Source organism: Protopterus annectens, chromosome 11.part0 (assembly GCF_019279795.1).
Source record: "Protopterus annectens isolate FY-2018-M chromosome 11.part0, PAN1.0, whole genome shotgun sequence".
NCBI classification, from domain to species: Eukaryota; Metazoa; Chordata; order Ceratodontiformes; family Protopteridae; genus Protopterus; species Protopterus annectens.
Window position 1 is genome coordinate 36997241 of NC_056745.1, and position 20102 is coordinate 37017342.

Here is a 20102-nt window from a genome sequence, read left to right on the forward strand (position 1 = left end):
AGTTCGGACTGTTTACCATAGGGGGTGTCTTGTTATTTCCTGATTTGGAAGTGGAGGCCCCCACTGCTTAGTTCTGAGAGTCCTCTGGGACTGAAACCTGGGGTTCTTGCTGTGTCTGGGTTTGGCTTGAGAAGATCTGGAAGGGGCTGGAAAGGACCGATTCTTAGAAGGCCAGTGCCTACTAAACCTTGGAGGTTGCATTTGTAAAAAATGTTTAATAGTTTGCATAGATTTAACTTTATCTTCAATCTTTTTAAGAACTTCTTCAGCCTTATTGCCAAACAGACGGTCCTGATTTAAAGGAGCATCCAACAATTTAGCTTTAACATGATCAAGCAAATACTGCTCCTTAAGCCAAGCCTGCCTTCTAAGCACAGACCCAGTAACAGCAGCCCTGCAAGATGCCTCTAAAGAATCAAAACCACATTGCAAAATATGTTTTTTAACTTGTTCAGCAGAATGCATTAAATCTTGTAATTTTTTTCTTTCCACACAGTCAGGAATCAACACCATTTTCTGTTTAAGGAGTCCAATCAGTGGCGGCTGGTGACTTCAAATCAAAGGGGGGCTGCAGGAGACAGCTGAATTGGTGGGGTCAAGGGGAAGGGGTGTGGCCAACCAGAAAGGGGAGGAGCTATGCTCAAAACTACAAAAACTAACTTTAATTAAATACGCTGCCCTGGGTGGCAAACCATCATTATGAGAGTCCAATCAAGACAAAAATAAGTGTAGAAGAATAAAAATATTTCAATGCATTGGCTGCATGACAGCTTACTTAATATTTAGATGGAAACAAAGGTTGTGAGGCATGAAAAATAAATTACTTTTTAAATGCATTACTGGAATGCCAGTCAAAATCAAGTACAAGCAAAACCAGAAGCACTCAACTCAAACCACTTCTCCTTGCACTGCAGTTCTAATTATAATTTATATTCAGCTTTATTAAAGTTCCAAGTAACATGCTGAAAGTAAAAATCTCTGTGATGCCCCCACTTGTAAAATGTTTCTTATCCAAAAAGACCTGCTGCCTGACAACTATCTACTTGTTTCATGGGGAAAACATGTAAGTAAAAAATGAAAAGCAAACAAGAAACAAGCTCAAGATACATTGCTTAAAGGATTACTGTACAGGTTATGGACCACACATGACTGACATTCTGTTTAGTTTACGGGTAAAGTCTGTAGAGATGACTGGAAGTCTCCAACAAGTGTAATGAGCTTTTTAAAATAATGGAATCCTGTCCTTTAATACCCAAGGCTTATACATTATCTAGTCAAGTATTCTCTGCATGGCAACAACAGAAAGGCTTTCAATGTTGGCAATTCTTTAACAGTATGCTTATTAAAGCTTATTTGCATCTTACGATCTCAGACAAGCTTACATTATAGTCATTAAAGCATTGCTACTTAAACACAGAGCAACAGGCACTTTGAGTAATAAGCATAAATCAACAGTACAAAAATATGACAGAAACCAGACCTTTCTGCAAAATCAAGGACAGATGAAAAGCCACTGTAGTACTTGTGTCTACCTTGGATGGGGGGGGGGCACACTGCACATTTACACTGCATAACTACTCCTTGCCTTGCTTGGACACATCGAGTCAGTACATGGTGGAGTGGGGTGCAACAAGTATGTCACAATTTGAAATGTTTCTGGCTGACTGTGATGGCCCTGACATGTGTTATACCTCTCAACCTCAGAGCAAGAAATCTGGACAAAGCCATACACAGAAGTGGGACAAATGCCCACAAATAAGGACAATCTTTAAAAATTGCTCTAATAAACTTAGAAAGATAATAGAATAGGTCTTGCATTAGTATGACTTTTCTGAAGGGTATAAAATCTGAAACTCAAATGTCTGTCATTATTTTCTAACTTCAGTCTTTAGTGATTTGTCACTAATTTGCCAAAAACACAATTTTATGAAAAATGGACCAAATGTGATGCAAAAATATAAAGTAGCCACACAATACAGCTGGGAACCTGTCAAAGAAGGGACACTTTAATATTAGTACTGCTAACAGGCAGCTGACAAAATAAATGAATCTACATGCATTTCAAGTAATCTATAACTTTGATTATTACAGTTATTTCTTAATTGTAAACCCTCCATGTTTTCTTCCAAAATTGCTATTTTTGTGGAGGGATTATTAGGGGGAAAAGCAACATTTTAAGCCAAAATCGGAGACAGTTGAGAGGTTGGCTATGCCTAATTCTATAAAGCAATTTATTTGCATGTACCTCTCAACCTGTTAATGCAGTAAATCTGAACAAGGCCAAATGTACTGGGGCAACATATAAACAGTACTAAAAATTGCTTTTGTAGAAATTGAGACAGTTGATAGAATAACAGTTCTTACTTTTGCATGCATTTTTCTGAAGGTTATGAAGTCTGAAACTCAGTGTATCATTATTTAGTGACTTAATTTCTAAATGATTTTCCAGAAAACTACAAATTTTATGAAGAACAAACCAAAAATAAGAAGCAAAAATCTATTCATTCTTTGAAAATCTGGACAGTTGGGAGGTATAGTTCAGCTGGGCCTGTCTGAGTTTGCTGCCCTTCCCCCTGACAAAATCACGGTTGAATGGAGCCTCTGCAGACATTTCAATGAACCATTACTTGGCTATTTCACTCCATTTACCATAAACACTAATGTGCATACTGCTTTACTTGTATGAGGAGTTGGACTTCATTTGAAAGTTTTATTTTGTATTTTACAGCACAAACACTAAGTCATCTACTAATCAAAGCAATGCAGTCTCACAATGAAAACTTAGCATTAAAACTTCTCTGCCCTTGAAACTCACATTCATTGAAACAGCATTGAAACCCACATTCAAAGAAAATACATTTTGCCAGTGGCAGATAAAGATTAATTTTGGGCTGTTTTCAAATCATAGGCCCCTTGCATATGAAACATACATGTGCTCTTTGATACACCTTCCTCATTGTACTAAATTATATTCCTTGTACAATATATTACAGTTGTTAGAGGGCGTTTTAAATTTGTTTTGAACATTTTTCCAGTAAGCAATGAAACAAAATGCATGCACCCATAATGACAAAACTGCCCAGTTCAGAACATTTATCATAAAAGTCTACTCAGACTTCCGCAGTCCACCATTATCAGTAAATATGCACAATTCTACAGTCCACCATTATCAGTAAATATGCACAATTCTATAGTCCATTATCAGTAAATATGCACAAATCTACAGTCCATTATCAGTAAATATGCACTCTCTCTGAAGAAGTAAAAGTCATCTAAATAATTCCACATTAAAGAAATCTGTAATTAATGAAGAGGTTGCTGCTAGCAAACACCTTTATATTTCATGGTTTCATTGAAAAATAAAGTGCCTGTTGCCCCTCAGGAATAAATTGGCTATATTACATTAAAAAAATGATAAGCTAGTAATATTGCAAGAGATGGATGGCAAACTGATAACGGACTCATAGTTAGTATTTTCACCAAGGAGAACATTCGCAATACAGCAGCATCCACCCCTTGTGGGAGTAGAACCCACAGCCTTCTGCATAAAAGGTAAGTACACAACTTGTTGTGCTATTAACAAGGTAAACCAGCTTCACTTAAGCAGCACTAAACTTCTGTTCCCCTGCAGCTCTCAGCTCCTTGTAAAATCTACTCAATACTCAACTTCGCAGCACAAGAAAACTGGAAAAAGCCAAAATGTATTGGGGGGGGGTCAAAAGCCCAAAAACCAGGGACACAAACATTGCTTGTATAATCTTGGAAAGTTGCTAGAACCATACATTTTACTGCCAAGCTCCCTGTGCAAAACAGAGCAACATACCACTACGCCAAATCAGCTGCTTTGTAAAAGAGGAAGACTGAAACTTAAATGGCTATCATTTATTGAATTCATTTCTCACCATAGCTGTCAACCTCTTAGTACAAAACACCTGGACAAACCCAGTAATGAGGGAATACAGCCCTCAAACATTCAGTGAATTCAGTTCTTGCCATAGCTGTCAACCTTAGCACAAAAAACCTGGACGAAGCCAATAATGAGGGAATACAGTCCCAAAAATAGGGACACATTTCAAATATTCATCTTATAAACTTAGAAAATTGCTAGAATAAAAGGCTGTGTTACGGTTGTGTAACTATGTATTTTTTGAAGAACATGAAGTCTGAAATTCAAATGCCTGTCAATTTTACTGCTGACAGAATAAAAATTTTCAGCAGAGACCCAGGGAGAAATACTGCAGACATGTCTTTGTAAAATGAGAGGGCACCAGAGCAAATCCACACAAACACAGGAAGAAGATGCAGACTCCACACAGAAGGCACCCCAGCCAAGAATCAAACCAGAAAACCTACAGCTGTGAGGCAACAATACTACCACTGCACCATCAAATATGCAAGGACTTAAACATTCAGATTCCTGAAGTCTGAAATTCAAATGCCTGTCAATTTTATTTAACATTTGTTAATCAGGACAGTCTAACTTGGAACAAAAAAAAAAAAAGAAAATCAGCAGAGGCCCAGGAAGAAATAATGCAGACATGTCTTTGTAACATGGGAGGACACAAAAGCAAACACACACAAACACAGGGAGAAGATAAAGACTCCACAAAGAAGGCACCCCAGCCAAGAAGCAAACCTGAGAACCTGCAGCTGTGAGGCAGCAATGCTACAACTACCCCATCAAATATCAAGCATTGCAACATTTACAAACCACAGATATTATGAGGAACAGATCAGATCAAACATGAGGCAAAAATCTGCAGTTTTTTTTCCACAAATGGTGGTGGGTAGGGAATTAAGGTCTTTAACACCTACATACAAGGTACAGGGTTCAAGCCTACAGTATTCCCTCACAAACACCTGTAGTAACAAACCTCAAAAACTAAATATACTGCACTGGGTGCCAAACAGTTGTCATGAGAGTCCAATCAAGACGAAATGAAGTGTAGAAGAATAAAAATATTTCAACGCATTGGCTGCATGACAGCTTAATATCTAGATGGAAACAAAAAAGGTTGTGAGGCATGAAAAAATAAATTACTTTTTTTTAAATACATTAATGGAATGCCAGTCAAAATCAAGTATAAGAAAAACAAGCAGCACTCAACTCAAACCACTTCTTGCACTGCAGTTCTAATAATTTATATTCAGCTTTATTAAAGTAACAAGTAACATGCTGAAAGTAGAAATCTCTGATGCCCCACTTGTAAAAATGTTTCTTATCCAAAAAAAGACGTGCTGCCTGACATCTACTTGTTTCATGGGGAAAACATGATCAAAATGAAAAGCAAACAAGAAATAAGCTCAAGATACATTGCTTAAAAGGATTACTGTACAGGTTATAGACCATGCGATTGGCATTCGGTTTATGGTTAAAGCCTGCAGAGATGACTGTCTGTAAGTCTCCAAGTGTAACGAGACTCTTAAAATAATGTAATTCTGTCCTTTATTACAAATACTGGCATATGCATTTCAATACCCAAGGCTTATACATTATCTAGTTAAGTATTCTCTACATGGCAACAGAAAGGCTTTCAATGTTGGCAATTCTTTAACAGTATGCTTATTAAAGCTTACTTGCATCTTGCAATCTCAGCCAAGCTTACCTGATGGTCATTAAAGTATTGCTACTTAAACACAGAACAACAGGCACTTTGAGTAATAAGCATAAATCAACAGTACAAAAAATATGACAGAAACCAGACCATTCTGCAAAAATCAAGGACAGATGAAAAGCCACTCTAGTACTTGTGTCTACCTTGGATGGGTGGGATTCTCTGCACATTTACACTGCATAACTACTCCTTGCCTTGCTTCGACACATCCAGAGTCACTACATGGGGGAGTGGGGTGTAACAAGTATGTCACAGTTTGAAATGTCTCTGGCTGACTTGTGATGGCCCTGACACATTTGTCATACCTCTCAACCTCAGCGCAAGAAATCTGGACAAAGCCATACAAAGAAATGGGACAAAGGCCCAAAAATAAGGACAATGTTTAAAATATCGCTCTTATAACCTTAGAAAGCTAATAGAGGTCTTGCATTAGTATGAATTTTCTGAATGGTATGAAATCTGAAACTCAAATGTCTGTCATTATTTCCTAACTTCAGTCTTTAATTATTTGTCACTAATTTGCCAAAAAAAAACCACAATTGTATGAAAAATGGACCAACAAATGTGATGTAAAAATATAAAATAGCAACACAATACAGCTGGGAACCTGCCAAAGAAGGGACACTTTAATATTAGTACTGCTAACTTGAGCAGCTGACAAAATAAAATAATCTACATGCATTTCTGAAATAAAAGTAATCTGATTATTACAGTTATTTCTTAATTATAAACCCTCCATGTTTTCTTCCAAAATTGCTATTTTGCGGAGGGATCATTAGGGGAAGAGCAACATTTTGAGTCAAAATCAGGGGCAGTTCAGAGGTTTGGCTATGCCTAATTCTATAAAGCAATTTATTTGCATGTACCTCTCAACCTGTTAATGCAATAAATCTGGACAAGGCCAGATATATTGGGGAACATATAAACAGTACTAAAAATTGCTCTTGTATAAACTGGGACATAAATCTGGACAAGGCCAAATATATTGGGGGGAACATATAAACAGTACTAAAAATGCTCTTCTATAAACTGGGACAGTTGATAGAATAGGTCTTACTTTAGCATGGATTTTTCTGACGGTTATGAAGTCTGAAACTAGGTGTGTCATTATTTAGTGACTTAATTCCTAAATGATTTGCCAGAAAACCACAAATTTTATGAGGAACAAATCAAAATAAGAAGCAAAAATCTATTCATTCTTTGAAAATCTGGACAGTTGGGAGGTATGGTTCAGCTGGGGCTGTCTAAGTTTGCCGCCCGTTCCCCTCACAAAACACTGGTCGAATGGAGCCTCCTGCAGCCATTCCAATGATCCATTACTTTGCTATTTCACTCCATTTACCATAAACACTAATGTGCATACTGATTTACTTCTATGATGATTTGAACTTCATTTGAAAGTTTTATTTTTGCATTTTACAGCACAAACACTAAGACATCTGCTAAACAAACTTAGCATTAAACCTTCTCTGCCCTTGAAACTCACATTCACTGAAACAACATTAAAATCCACATTCAAAGAAAATACATTTTACTCGTGGCAGATAAAAATTAATTCTGGGCTGTTTTCAAATCATAGGCTCCTTGCATATGAAACACGTGTTCTTTGATACACCTTCCTATTGCTTTGAACATTTTTCCAGTAAACAATGAAACAAAACTGTCCAATTCAGAACATTTCCATCATAAAAGTCTACTCAAACTTCTACAGTCCACTATTATCAGTAAATATGCACAATTCTACAGTCCACCATTATCAGTAAATATGCACAATCTCTGAAGTAGTAAAAAAGTCATCTAAATAATTCCACGTTAAATAAATCTGTAATGAAGAGGTTGGTGCTAGCAATCACCTTTATATTTCATGGTTTCATCGAACAATAAAGTGTCTGATGCCCCTGTGGAATAAATTGCCTAAATTACATTAAAAATAAGCTAGTAATATTGCAATAGGAAATGGATGGCAAACGGATAACAGGCTCATAATTAGTATCTTAACTTTCAGTACGGCAGCATTCACCCCTTATGGGAGTAGAACCAACAACCTTCCGCATCAAAAGCAAGCACACAGCCTGGTGTGCTATTAGCACTAACCATCACTGCCCCTGCAGCTCTCAGCTCCTTGTAAAATCTACTCAATACTCAACTGCATCTCAACTTCGCTGCACAAGAAGTCTGGAAAAAGCCAAATTTATTGGGGTGGGTCAAAAGGGCAAAAACCAGGGACACATTAAACATTGCTTGTATAATCTTGGAAAGCTGCTAGAATAAAATGCTGTGTTACCACGGTACCACCATACATTTTACTGCCAAAGTCCCTGTGCAAAAAAAGAGTCAGAACATACCACTATACCAAATCACCTGCTTTGTGAAAGAAAAATGCTGTTACCACCGTACATTTTACAGACAAGGTCCCTGTGCAAAACAGTCAAGAGCAACATACCACTACGCCAAATCAGCTGTTTTGTGAACGAGAGGAAGACTGAAACTTAAATGGCTATCATTTAATGAATTCAGTTCTCACCATAGCTGTCAACCTCTTAGCACAAAACACCTGGACAAACCCAGTAATGAGGGAATGTAGCCCTCAAACATATTCAGTGAATTCAGTTCTTGCCATAGCTGTCAACCTTAGCACAAACAACCTGGACAAAGCCACTAACAGGATATTACAGTCCCAAAAATAAGGAAACATTTCAAATAGTCACCTTATAAACTTAAAAATTGCTATAATAAAAGGTTGTGTTACTATACATTTATTGCTAGAATAAAAGTTGTTTTACTATGTACTTTCTGAAGACTATGAAGTCTGAAATTCAAATGACTGTCAATTTTACTTGTGATGGAACAAAAACAATTTTCAGCAGAGGCCCAGGGAGAAATACTGTAGACACGTCTTTGTAAAATGGCAGGACACCAGAGCAAATCCACACAAACACAGAGATAAGATGCAGACTCCACAAAGAAGGCACCCCAGCCAAGAATCAAACCACAAATCCTATAGCTGTGACTCTGAGGCAACAATACTGCCACTGCACCATCAAATATGTAAGAAATTACACATTCAGAAACCTGAAGTCTGAAATTCAAATGCCTGTCAATTTTATTTAACATTTGTTAATTAGGACAGTCTGACTTGGAACAAAAAAACAATTTTCAGCAGAGGCCCAGGAAAAAAATAATGCAGACATGTCTTTGTAACACGGGAGGACACAAATGCAAACCCACACAAACACAGAAAGAAGATACAGACCCCACAAAGAAGGAACCCCAGCCAAGAATCAAACCTGAGAACCTGCAGCTGTGAGGCAACAATGCTACCGGTGCACCATCAAATAAAAGTAAACCCCATACAAACACAGGGAGAAGATACAGACCCCACAAAGAAGGAACCCCAGCCAAGAATCAAACCTGAGAACCTGCAGCTGTGAGGCAATAATGCTACTACTTCACCATCAAATATCAAGCATTACAACATTTACAAACCACAGATATTATGAGGAACAGATCAGATAAAATATGAGGCAAAAATCTGCAATTTGTTTTACAAATGGTGGTGGGTAGGGAACTCAAGTCTTTAACACCTGCATACAGGGTACAGGGTTCAAGCCTGAGGTATTCCCTACCACACCACCATGAGCACCTGGGGCATTTACACACACACACACACACACTTCTCCATATATTCAACACTTACCTGTCCTCCATTCCAACCAACGTTAGATCCAAACCCCTTCCCGTGCAATACTCCAACGACTTGCGAGAGTAGATCGCATCCAAACTGATGAGACTGCTGCTTGTGTTGCAGTCTGGCCGTGCTGTATAATCCCAGTGTGTCTGTGCACTTTAAAGTGCACAGACGTCTCCTTGTGTTTCCCTATCAGTCCTGCCGGACTGCTGTGAGCATGCGCATACAGTAGTCTGGTCTACTGCGCGTTGTCCGTGAAATTTAAAACTTGTTTTCTTTTTATTTTTTTGAGTTCTTTTTGGTTTGAGGGGGCTGCAGTCCAGCAGACCGATAGCACGGGCTGCCCCTGAGTCCAATAATATGCTGTTGATATTTTAACATATGAAATTGACAGTTTAAAGCTCTGATTGCCAAGCTTGCAGAAGTATAAACCTTGTTTCCCCATCTATCCAGCTCTCTGGAGTCTCTGTCAGAAGGGGTAGGATTTTTAGCAGTAGAAGCCTTAATACCCTTGGGCCCCTGAGAAATAGTCTCTGGATCTGCAACAGGATTTTTGAACAGGAACTTGTAGGACTCAGGTACCCTGTAATATCTGTCAGGTTTACTAGGAGCTGGAGGCAGGGAATCAGGGGCTATACTGGATTCCGAAAACACATCATCAACAATGTCTAGTACAGGAGGTATAGCCAAAGGCCTATGCTGAGGAAGAAGAAGGAAATCCCTAAGCCTCTTTTTTGAATCAGAAAATTCCTGGCTTTCCCAGTGGAAATGCTCCCTTAAAGTATGTAAAGTTTCCCCAAAAGAAAAATCCTCAGGAGGGGAAGCAGAGGGAATGGAATCCTCTGCATCAGAATCCTCATAAGTAAGTATGGACAAATCCAGGTCATTAGAAGAGTCAGAAGAAACAGAATCCTGATCAGAAGATTCATAATCAAGCTCAGGCCTAGGCCTCTTGGGGGGGGGGGGTTGACTACACCTGATTAGAGTAATTAGATCTTCAGCCATTTTTAACATTTGTTTTTTAGGCATAGCGGCCTGAACATGTGGCCTGGGCATCGGTTTTTTAGACATGGATCGAGATTTAGGCCTTAGTAATGAAGGAGTTGTCGATTTAATATGCAAGTCTGTAGGCCTGAATACACCCCCTCAGAAGCCGGTGCCTGCACAGCGGCTCCGGACCCATCCAAGGTAGAGACATCCATGGGTTCCATAGGTGAAGTATCTCGTGGCATACCGAACACCGAATGGGTCTCAGTAGAGGCCTGCGAATTAGAAGTAGCGGGTATCAGGGGCTGCGAAAGCACCTCACTGAGTACCTGTGAACTGGCGACTGGCTTAGGAGAAGTGTCGTCAGCAGTTTTGGATCTTGGCGGCCTGTCTCTGTCTTTATCTTTGTGTTTTTTCAGAATCCCGGTAGTCGGATGGCTAACTGACAACATTTCTGGATAATTAAACCGAGAACCAAAATATTTAGAGGCAAAAATATAACGACGATGGATAGTGCGCTGATTAAATAAAGCAGAAAACCGGCAACAAAGTACATCGTGGTCAGGTCCTAGGCAAGGAATACAGTACGAGTGAAAATCTTTATGAGGTATTTGCTTTCCACAAGTAATGCAATTATTAACTTTTGCTGACATCGGTGAGGAGCAAGAAAAAGTTTCCCCAACGGGGTACTTAGCTATAAGTTGAAGACTTCGGTTCTGAAACTCAAAAACAAAAATTTCAGGAGTCGGCCGACCGGCACTTGCAAACTGCTTCTGCTTTGGGCACCTTACGGCAAGAAAGACTGATGTAATGGCATCGGCTGCATGTTTTATATCCCTGACGACCTGACATCATGGAAGAAGTGACAGCAACCGACGCAGGACCCAAGACTTTGTTAATCAGGCCAACTGAGGGCAACCTGTCAGCAGATTACCCAAATGTAATGACTGCAACAGTGAAACATGAAGAACATCTGGACAGAAGAGATATGACTACTGATATTTTACTTACTTTGGTACTGCAGGAACAGGTCGCTCATCTTTGTGGGACCAACATGGACTACGTCTGTGCCATCATAAACTAGTCAGAATGTCCATGTGAATTTGCTACTGCAGAAAACACTACCAGTTTGGATGTAGTGGGCAGTGTTTACAAAGACAAGTTATGTACTTACCTAAGCAACACATTTGGTTGTTATCAGTCTGGATACTGGATCTCTTGGACTGGTAAATGACGATGTCAATCATTGGCAATAACTAATTACTTTCCCACTCAACCCTTTTCCCTCATCCCCTAATGTGTCAGATCAAGTGATGCCAGACTGACATAGTAATTATAAACATACAAACGTACACACACATATATTTATAACACACACACACACACACACACACACACACACACACACACACACACACACACACACACACACACACACACACACACACACACACACACACACACACATATACTTCACTAATATAGGACAACATTTTGAGGAAAAATGACTTAAATGTAGATCTGTGGTGCTCCACTAGGATAAGACAATTTGGTGGGATAGGTGGGCAGGATGCTTCCAATATCTGGACTAATACCAACTGAATCTATCATTCTTATGTCTGTAATTAACATATTTAAATTGGTATAGCCTTGACACTAGACGAAATGGGCAGGGATCCCAGCAGGGCTTGGGAGATACCCAGGGCAGAATTCCTCTGAGAATAGAAACTCCAAAACTGGCCTTAAATCTGGAAATGGAATTCATACTGTACTACTCTACAAACGTTTGTAAGGTAGAGCAAGTAGCAGCAGCACAAATGTTATCCACTGATAAATTTCTGAGGAATGCTGTAGATGTGTTATGTGGCTTAAGCTCTGACACAATTCACTTTGGATTTGCCAGGCAAATTTTGCTACTAGAAGAATAACAAAAGTTGATCCGGTGAATAAGTCATTTGGAAAGGGGCTGTTTTGTTACTTTCCGACCTTTTTTCTTTATGGAAAATGAAACAAACTTTTGTTCATCTCTTATGACTTTTCTTTCTGTCTACATTGAACCTATGATGCTTGTGCATAGCTAGGCAATGCAGTCTGTACTCTCATCAGTAACTGAACTTTGAAAAGAACACTGGTAGGTGAATGGACAGACTGAGGCTAGTCTGAGTGGTGACTTCTGGCATGAGGGAAGGACTGATTCTCAGGAATATTCTATCTTTATGAAAAAATCATTGATATTTAGAAGAGATTTGCTACAGGCAGCCCATTTAGAACCCATCATTACATTCATTTAAAGCAGCTGGGATGGCTTGAACTACAAAATCTGATTAAATTCCATCAACTATCTATAGCCCACAACACTCTTTACAAACCTTCCAAAACTCCTATTCTATCCACACTCATCACTCCCTATAAAAACCTGAAATCCTTAAGGTCTTCTCAGAGACTTCTAGTACATACCACTAAACCAAACAACAAGGCTGGTGACTCCCTCTTTTCTAATATTGTTGGAAAAGTCTGGAATCTCCTCCCCAGTGAACTCTCCTCACTCCTCTCACTATCCTGCTTCAAAAACAAACTGAAAGTGTTCCTCAGAACTCATTGGTTATGCCCCTGTACTAACCCTGACTAGATATGAACTCTCCTCACTCCTCTCACTATCCTGCTTCAAAAACAAATTGAAAGTGTTCCTCAGAACACAGTGGTTATGCCCCTGTACTAACCCTGACTAGATATGAACTCTCCTCACGTCCCTCAGTATCCTGCTTCAAAAACAAATTGAAAGTGTTCCTCAGAACACACTGGTTATGCCCCTGTACTAACCCTGACTAGATATGAACTCTCCTCACGTCCCTCAGTATCACCCTTCATAAACAAATTGAAAGTGTTCCTCAGAACACACTGGTTATGCCCCTGTACTAACCCTGACTAGATATGAACTCTCCTCACGTCCCTCAGTATCACCCTTCATAAACAAATTGAAAGTGTTCCTCAGAACACACTGGTTATGCCCCTGTACTAACCCTGACTAGATATGAACTCTCCTCACGTCCCTCAGTATCACCCTTCATAAACAAATTGAAAGTGTTCCTCAGAACACACTGGTTATGCCCCTGTACTAACCCTGACTAGATATGAACTCTCCTCACTTCCCTCAGTATCCTGCTTCAAAAATAAATTGAAAGTGTTCCTCAGAACTCACTGGTTATGCCCCTGTACTAACCCTGACTAGATATGAACTCTCCTCACTCCTCTCACTATCCTGCTTCAAAAACAAATTGAAAGTGTTCCTCAGAACTCACTGGTTATGCCCCTGTACTAAGCCTGACTAGTTTATGTGTCTCTTAATACTTTGCTCCTCCTACCCCTTCTACTCATTAACTGTAAGTCCTTCCTTATTAACCATTATACAACGACCCCCGATTAATATTCAAAAAATGTGCATGCTGATTGGTCAGCGTGCACATTGTAAATCAGAGTTATAGTAATGGAAAAAGGTCCGGTCGCACAGACTTTTTCCATTACTATAACTCTATTTTTTACAGCAACGGAGAACGCAAGATCTCCATTGCTTCACACTGTCTTGCTATGTTAAACTCGTTTAACATAGCGAGACAGCATTAAAAGAAGCAACGGAGATTCCCCATTGCTTTTTTTAAAGCTGTCTCGCTATGTTAAACCCATTTAACATAGCGAAACAGTTTGTAAAAAGCAGCGGAGATCTTGCTTTCTCCATTGCTTTTGCCCATAGCTCTGATGTACTGCATAGGCATACGCATGCACAGTACATCAGAACTGCCGCAGAATACCAGACAGCTGTGGAAGGGCAGCAAGGAGGCATTATACAATGTCATTATTTAAGAAAAGTAATTATTTTTTTTCTTAAATAATGTCATTGTATAATAGCAATAACCCATGCCTGGGTGTGGGTAATGCTGGATTTACCCATGGTTGGCTTTGTTGGGTCACTTGGGCTTCGCCCTCGTGACCAAACCACACCAACCATAGGTAAATCTAGCATTACCCACACCCAGGTGTGGGTTATTGCTATATTATACTATCTACCTCTAGAATATCTTGATTGTACTAGCATGTTATGTTATGCCTGTATTCTACACTGCTACATTTACTGTGATAACCTGTAATATGTATTGTAAATAGGATTATTCTACACTGCTACATTTACTGTGATAACCTGTAATATGTATTGTAAATAGGATTATTCTACACTGCTACATTTACTGTGATAACCTGTAATATGTATTGTAAATAGGATTATTCTACACTGCTACATTTACTGTGATAACCTGTAATATGTATTGTAAATAGGATTATTCTACACTGCTACATTTACTGTGATAACCTGTAATATGTATTGTAAATAGGATTATTCTACACTGCTACATTTACTGTGATAACCTGTAATATGTATTGTAAATAGGATTATTCTACACTGCTACATTTACTGTGATAACCTGTAATATGTATTGTAAATAGGATTATTCTACACTGCTACATTTACTGTGATAACCTGTAATATGTATTGTAAATAGGATTATTCTACACTGCTACATTTACTGTGATAACCTGTAATATGTATTGTAAATAGGATTATTCTACACTGCTACATTTACTGTGATAACCTGTAATATGTATTGTAAATAGGATTATTCTACACTGCTACATTTACTGTGATAACCTGTAATATGTATTGTAAATAGGATTATTCTACACTGCTACATTTACTGTGATAACCTGTAATATGTATTGTAAATAGGATTATTCTACACTGCTACATTTACTGTGATAACCTGTAATATGTATTGTAAATAGGATTATTCTACACTGCTACATTTACTGTGATAACCTGTAATATGTATTGTAAATAGGATTATTCTACACTGCTACATTTACTGTGATAACCTGTAATATGTATTGTAAATAGGATTATTCTACACTGCTACATTTACTGTGATAACCTGTAATATGTATTGTAAATAGGATTATTCTACACTGCTACATTTACTGTGATAACCTGTAATATGTATTGTAAATAGGATTATTCTACACTGCTACATTTACTGTGATAACCTGTAATATGTATTGTAAATAGGATTATTCTACACTGCTACATTTACTGTGATAACCTGTAATATGTATTGTAAATAGGATTATTCTACACTGCTACATTTACTGTGATAACCTGTAATATGTATTGTAAATAGGATTATTCTACACTGCTACATTTACTGTGATAACCTGTAATATGTATTGTAAATAGGATTATTCTACACTGCTACATTTACTGTGATAACCTGTAATATGTATTGTAAATAGGATTATTCTACACTGCTACATTTACTGTGATAACCTGTAATATGTATTGTAAATAGGATTATTCTACACTGCTACATTTACTGTGATAACCTGTAATATGTATTGTAAATAGGATTATTCTACACTGCTACATTTACTGTGATAACCTGTAATATGTATTGTAAATAGGATTATTCTACACTGCTACATTTACTGTGATAACCTGTAATATGTATTGTAAATAGGATTATTCTACACTGCTACATTTACTGTGATAACCTGTAATATGTATTGTAAATAGGATTATTCTACACTGCTACATTTACTGTGATAACCTGTAATATGTATTGTAAATAGGATTATTCTACACTGCTACATTTACTGTGATAACCTGTAATATGTATTGTAAATAGGATTATTCTACACTGCTACATTTACTGTGATAACCTGTAATATGTATTGTAAATAGGATTATTCTACACTGCTACATTTACTGTGATAACCTGTAATATGTATTGTAAATAGGATTATTCTACACTGCTACATTTACTGTGATAACCTGTAATATGTATTGTAAATAGGATTATTCTACACTGCTACATTTACTGTGATAACCTGTAATATGTATTGTAAATAGGATTATTCTACACTGCTACATTTACTGTGATAACCTGTAATATGTATTGTAAATAGGATTATTCTACACTGCTACATTTACTGTGATAACCTGTAATATGTTTTGTAAATAGGATTATTCTACACTGCTACATTTACTGTGATAACCTGTAATATGTATTGTAAATAGGATTATTCTACACTGCTACATTTACTGTGATAACCTGTAATATGTATTGTAAATAGGATTATTCTACACTGCTACATTTACTGTGATAACCTGTAATATGTATTGTAAATAGGATTATTCTACACTGCTACATTTACTGTGATAACCTGTAATATGTATTGTAAATAGGATTATTCTACACTGCTACATTTACTGTGATAACCTGTAATATGTATTGTAAATAGGATTATTCTACACTGCTACATTTACTGTGATAACCTGTAATATGTATTGTAAATAGGATTATTCTACACTGCTACATTTACTGTGATAACCTGTAATATGTATTGTAAATAGGATTATTCTACACTGCTACATTTACTGTGATAACCTGTAATATGTATTGTAAATAGGATTATTCTACACTGCTACATTTACTGTGATAACCTGTAATATGTATTGTAAATAGGATTATTCTACACTGCTACATTTACTGTGATAACCTGTAATATGTATTGTAAATAGGATTATTCTACACTGCTACATTTACTGTGATAACCTGTAATATGTATTGTAAATAGGATTATTCTACACTGCTACATTTACTGTGATAACCTGTAATATGTATTGTAAATAGGATTATTCTACACTGCTACATTTACTGTGATAACCTGTAATATGTATTGTAAATAGGATTATTCTACACTGCTACATTTACTGTGATAACCTGTAATATGTATTGTAAATAGGATTATTCTACACTGCTACATTTACTGTGATAACCTGTAATATGTATTGTAAATAGGATTATTCTACACTGCTACATTTACTGTGATAACCTGTAATATGTATTGTAAATAGGATTATTCTACACTGCTACATTTACTGTGATAACCTGTAATATGTATTGTAAATAGGATTATTCTACACTGCTACATTTACTGTGATAACCTGTAATATGTATTGTAAATAGGATTATTCTACACTGCTACATTTACTGTGATAACCTGTAATATGTATTGTAAATAGGATTATTCTACACTGCTACATTTACTGTGATAACCTGTAATATGTATTGTAAATAGGATTATTCTACACTGCTACATTTACTGTGATAACCTGTAATATGTATTGTAAATAGGATTATTCTACACTGCTACATTTACTGTGATAACCTGTAATATGTATTGTAAATAGGATTATTCTACACTGCTACATTTACTGTGATAACCTGTAATATGTATTGTAAATAGGATTATTCTACACTGCTACATTTACTGTGATAACCTGTAATATGTATTGTAAATAGGATTATTCTACACTGCTACATTTACTGTGATAACCTGTAATATGTATTGTAAATAGGATTATTCTACACTGCTACATTTACTGTGATAACCTGTAATATGTATTGTAAATAGGATTATTCTACACTGCTACATTTACTGTGATAACCTGTAATATGTATTGTAAATAGGATTATTCTACACTGCTACATTTACTGTGATAACCTGTAATATGTATTGTAAATAGGATTATTCTACACTGCTACATTTACTGTGATAACCTGTAATATGTATTGTAAATAGGATTATTCTACACTGCTACATTTACTGTGATAACCTGTAATATGTATTGTAAATAGGATTATTCTACACTGCTACATTTACTGTGATAACCTGTAATATGTATTGTAAATAGGATTATTCTACACTGCTACATTTACTGTGATAACCTGTAATATGTATTGTAAATAGGATTATTCTACACTGCTACATTTACTGTGATAACCTGTAATATGTATTGTAAATAGGATTATTCTACACTGCTACATTTACTGTGATAACCTGTAATATGTATTGTAAATAGGATTATTCTACACTGCTACATTTACTGTGATAACCTGTAATATGTATTGTAAATAGGATTATTCTACACTGCTACATTTACTGTGATAACCTGTAATATGTATTGTAAATAGGATTATTCTACACTGCTACATTTACTGTGATAACCTGTAATATGTATTGTAAATAGGATTATTCTACACTGCTACATTTACTGTGATAACCTGTAATATGTATTGTAAATAGGATTATTCTACACTGCTACATTTACTGTGATAACCTGTAATATGTATTGTAAATAGGATTATTCTACACTGCTACATTTACTGTGATAACCTGTAATATGTATTGTAAATAGGATTATTCTACACTGCTACATTTACTGTGATAACCTGTAATATGTATTGTAAATAGGATTATTCTACACTGCTACATTTACTGTGATAACCTGTAATATGTATTGTAAATAGGATTATTCTACACTGCTACATTTACTGTGATAACCTGTAATATGTATTGTAAATAGGATTATTCTACACTGCTACATTTACTGTGATAACCTGTAATATGTATTGTAAATAGGATTATTCTACACTGCTACATTTACTGTGATAACCTGTAATATGTATTGTAAATAGGATTATTCTACACTGCTACATTTACTGTGATAACCTGTAATATGTATTGTAAATAGGATTATTCTACACTGCTACATTTACTGTGATAACCTGTAATATGTATTGTAAATAGGATTATTCTACACTGCTACATTTACTGTGATAACCTGTAATATGTATTGTAAATAGGATTATTCTACACTGCTACATTTACTGTGATAACCTGTAATATGTATTGTAAATAGGATTATTCTACACTGCTACATTTACTGTGATAACCTGTAATATGTATTGTAAATAGGATTATTCTACACTGCTACATTTACTGTGATAACCTGTAATATGTATTGTAAATAGGATTATTCTACACTGCTACATTTACTGTGATAACCTGTAATATGTATTGTAAATAGGATTATTCTACACTGCTACATTTACTGTGATAACCTGTAATATGTATTGTAAATAGGATTATTCTACACTGCTACATTTACTGTGATAACCTGTAATATGTATTGTAAATAGGATTATTCTACACTGCTACATTTACTGTGATAACCTGTAATATGTATTGTAAATAGGATTATTCTACACTGCTACATTTACTGTGATAACCTGTAATATGTATTGTAAATAGGATTATTCTACACTGCTACATTTACTGTGATAACCTGTAATATGTATTGTAAATAGGATTATTCTACACTGCTACATTTACTGTGATAACCTGTAATATGTATTGTAAATAGGATTATTCTACACTGCTACATTTACTGTGATAACCTGTAATATGTATTGTAAATAGGATTATTCTACACTGCTACATTTACTGTGATAACCTGTAATATGTATTGTAAATAGGATTATTCTACACTGCTACATTTACTGTGATAACCTGTAATATGTATTGTAAATAGGATTATTCTACACTGCTACATTTACTGTGATAACCTGTAATATGTATTGTAAATAGGATTATTCTACACTGCTACATTTACTGTGATAACCTGTAATATGTATTGTAAATAGGATTATTCTACACTGCTACATTTACTGTGATAACCTGTAATATGTATTGTAAATAGGATTATTCTACACTGCTACATTTACTGTGATAACCTGTAATATGTATTGTAAATAGGATTATTCTACACTGCTACATTTACTGTGATAACCTGTAATATGTATTGTAAATAGGATTATTCTACACTGCTACATTTACTGTGATAACCTGTAATATGTATTGTAAAA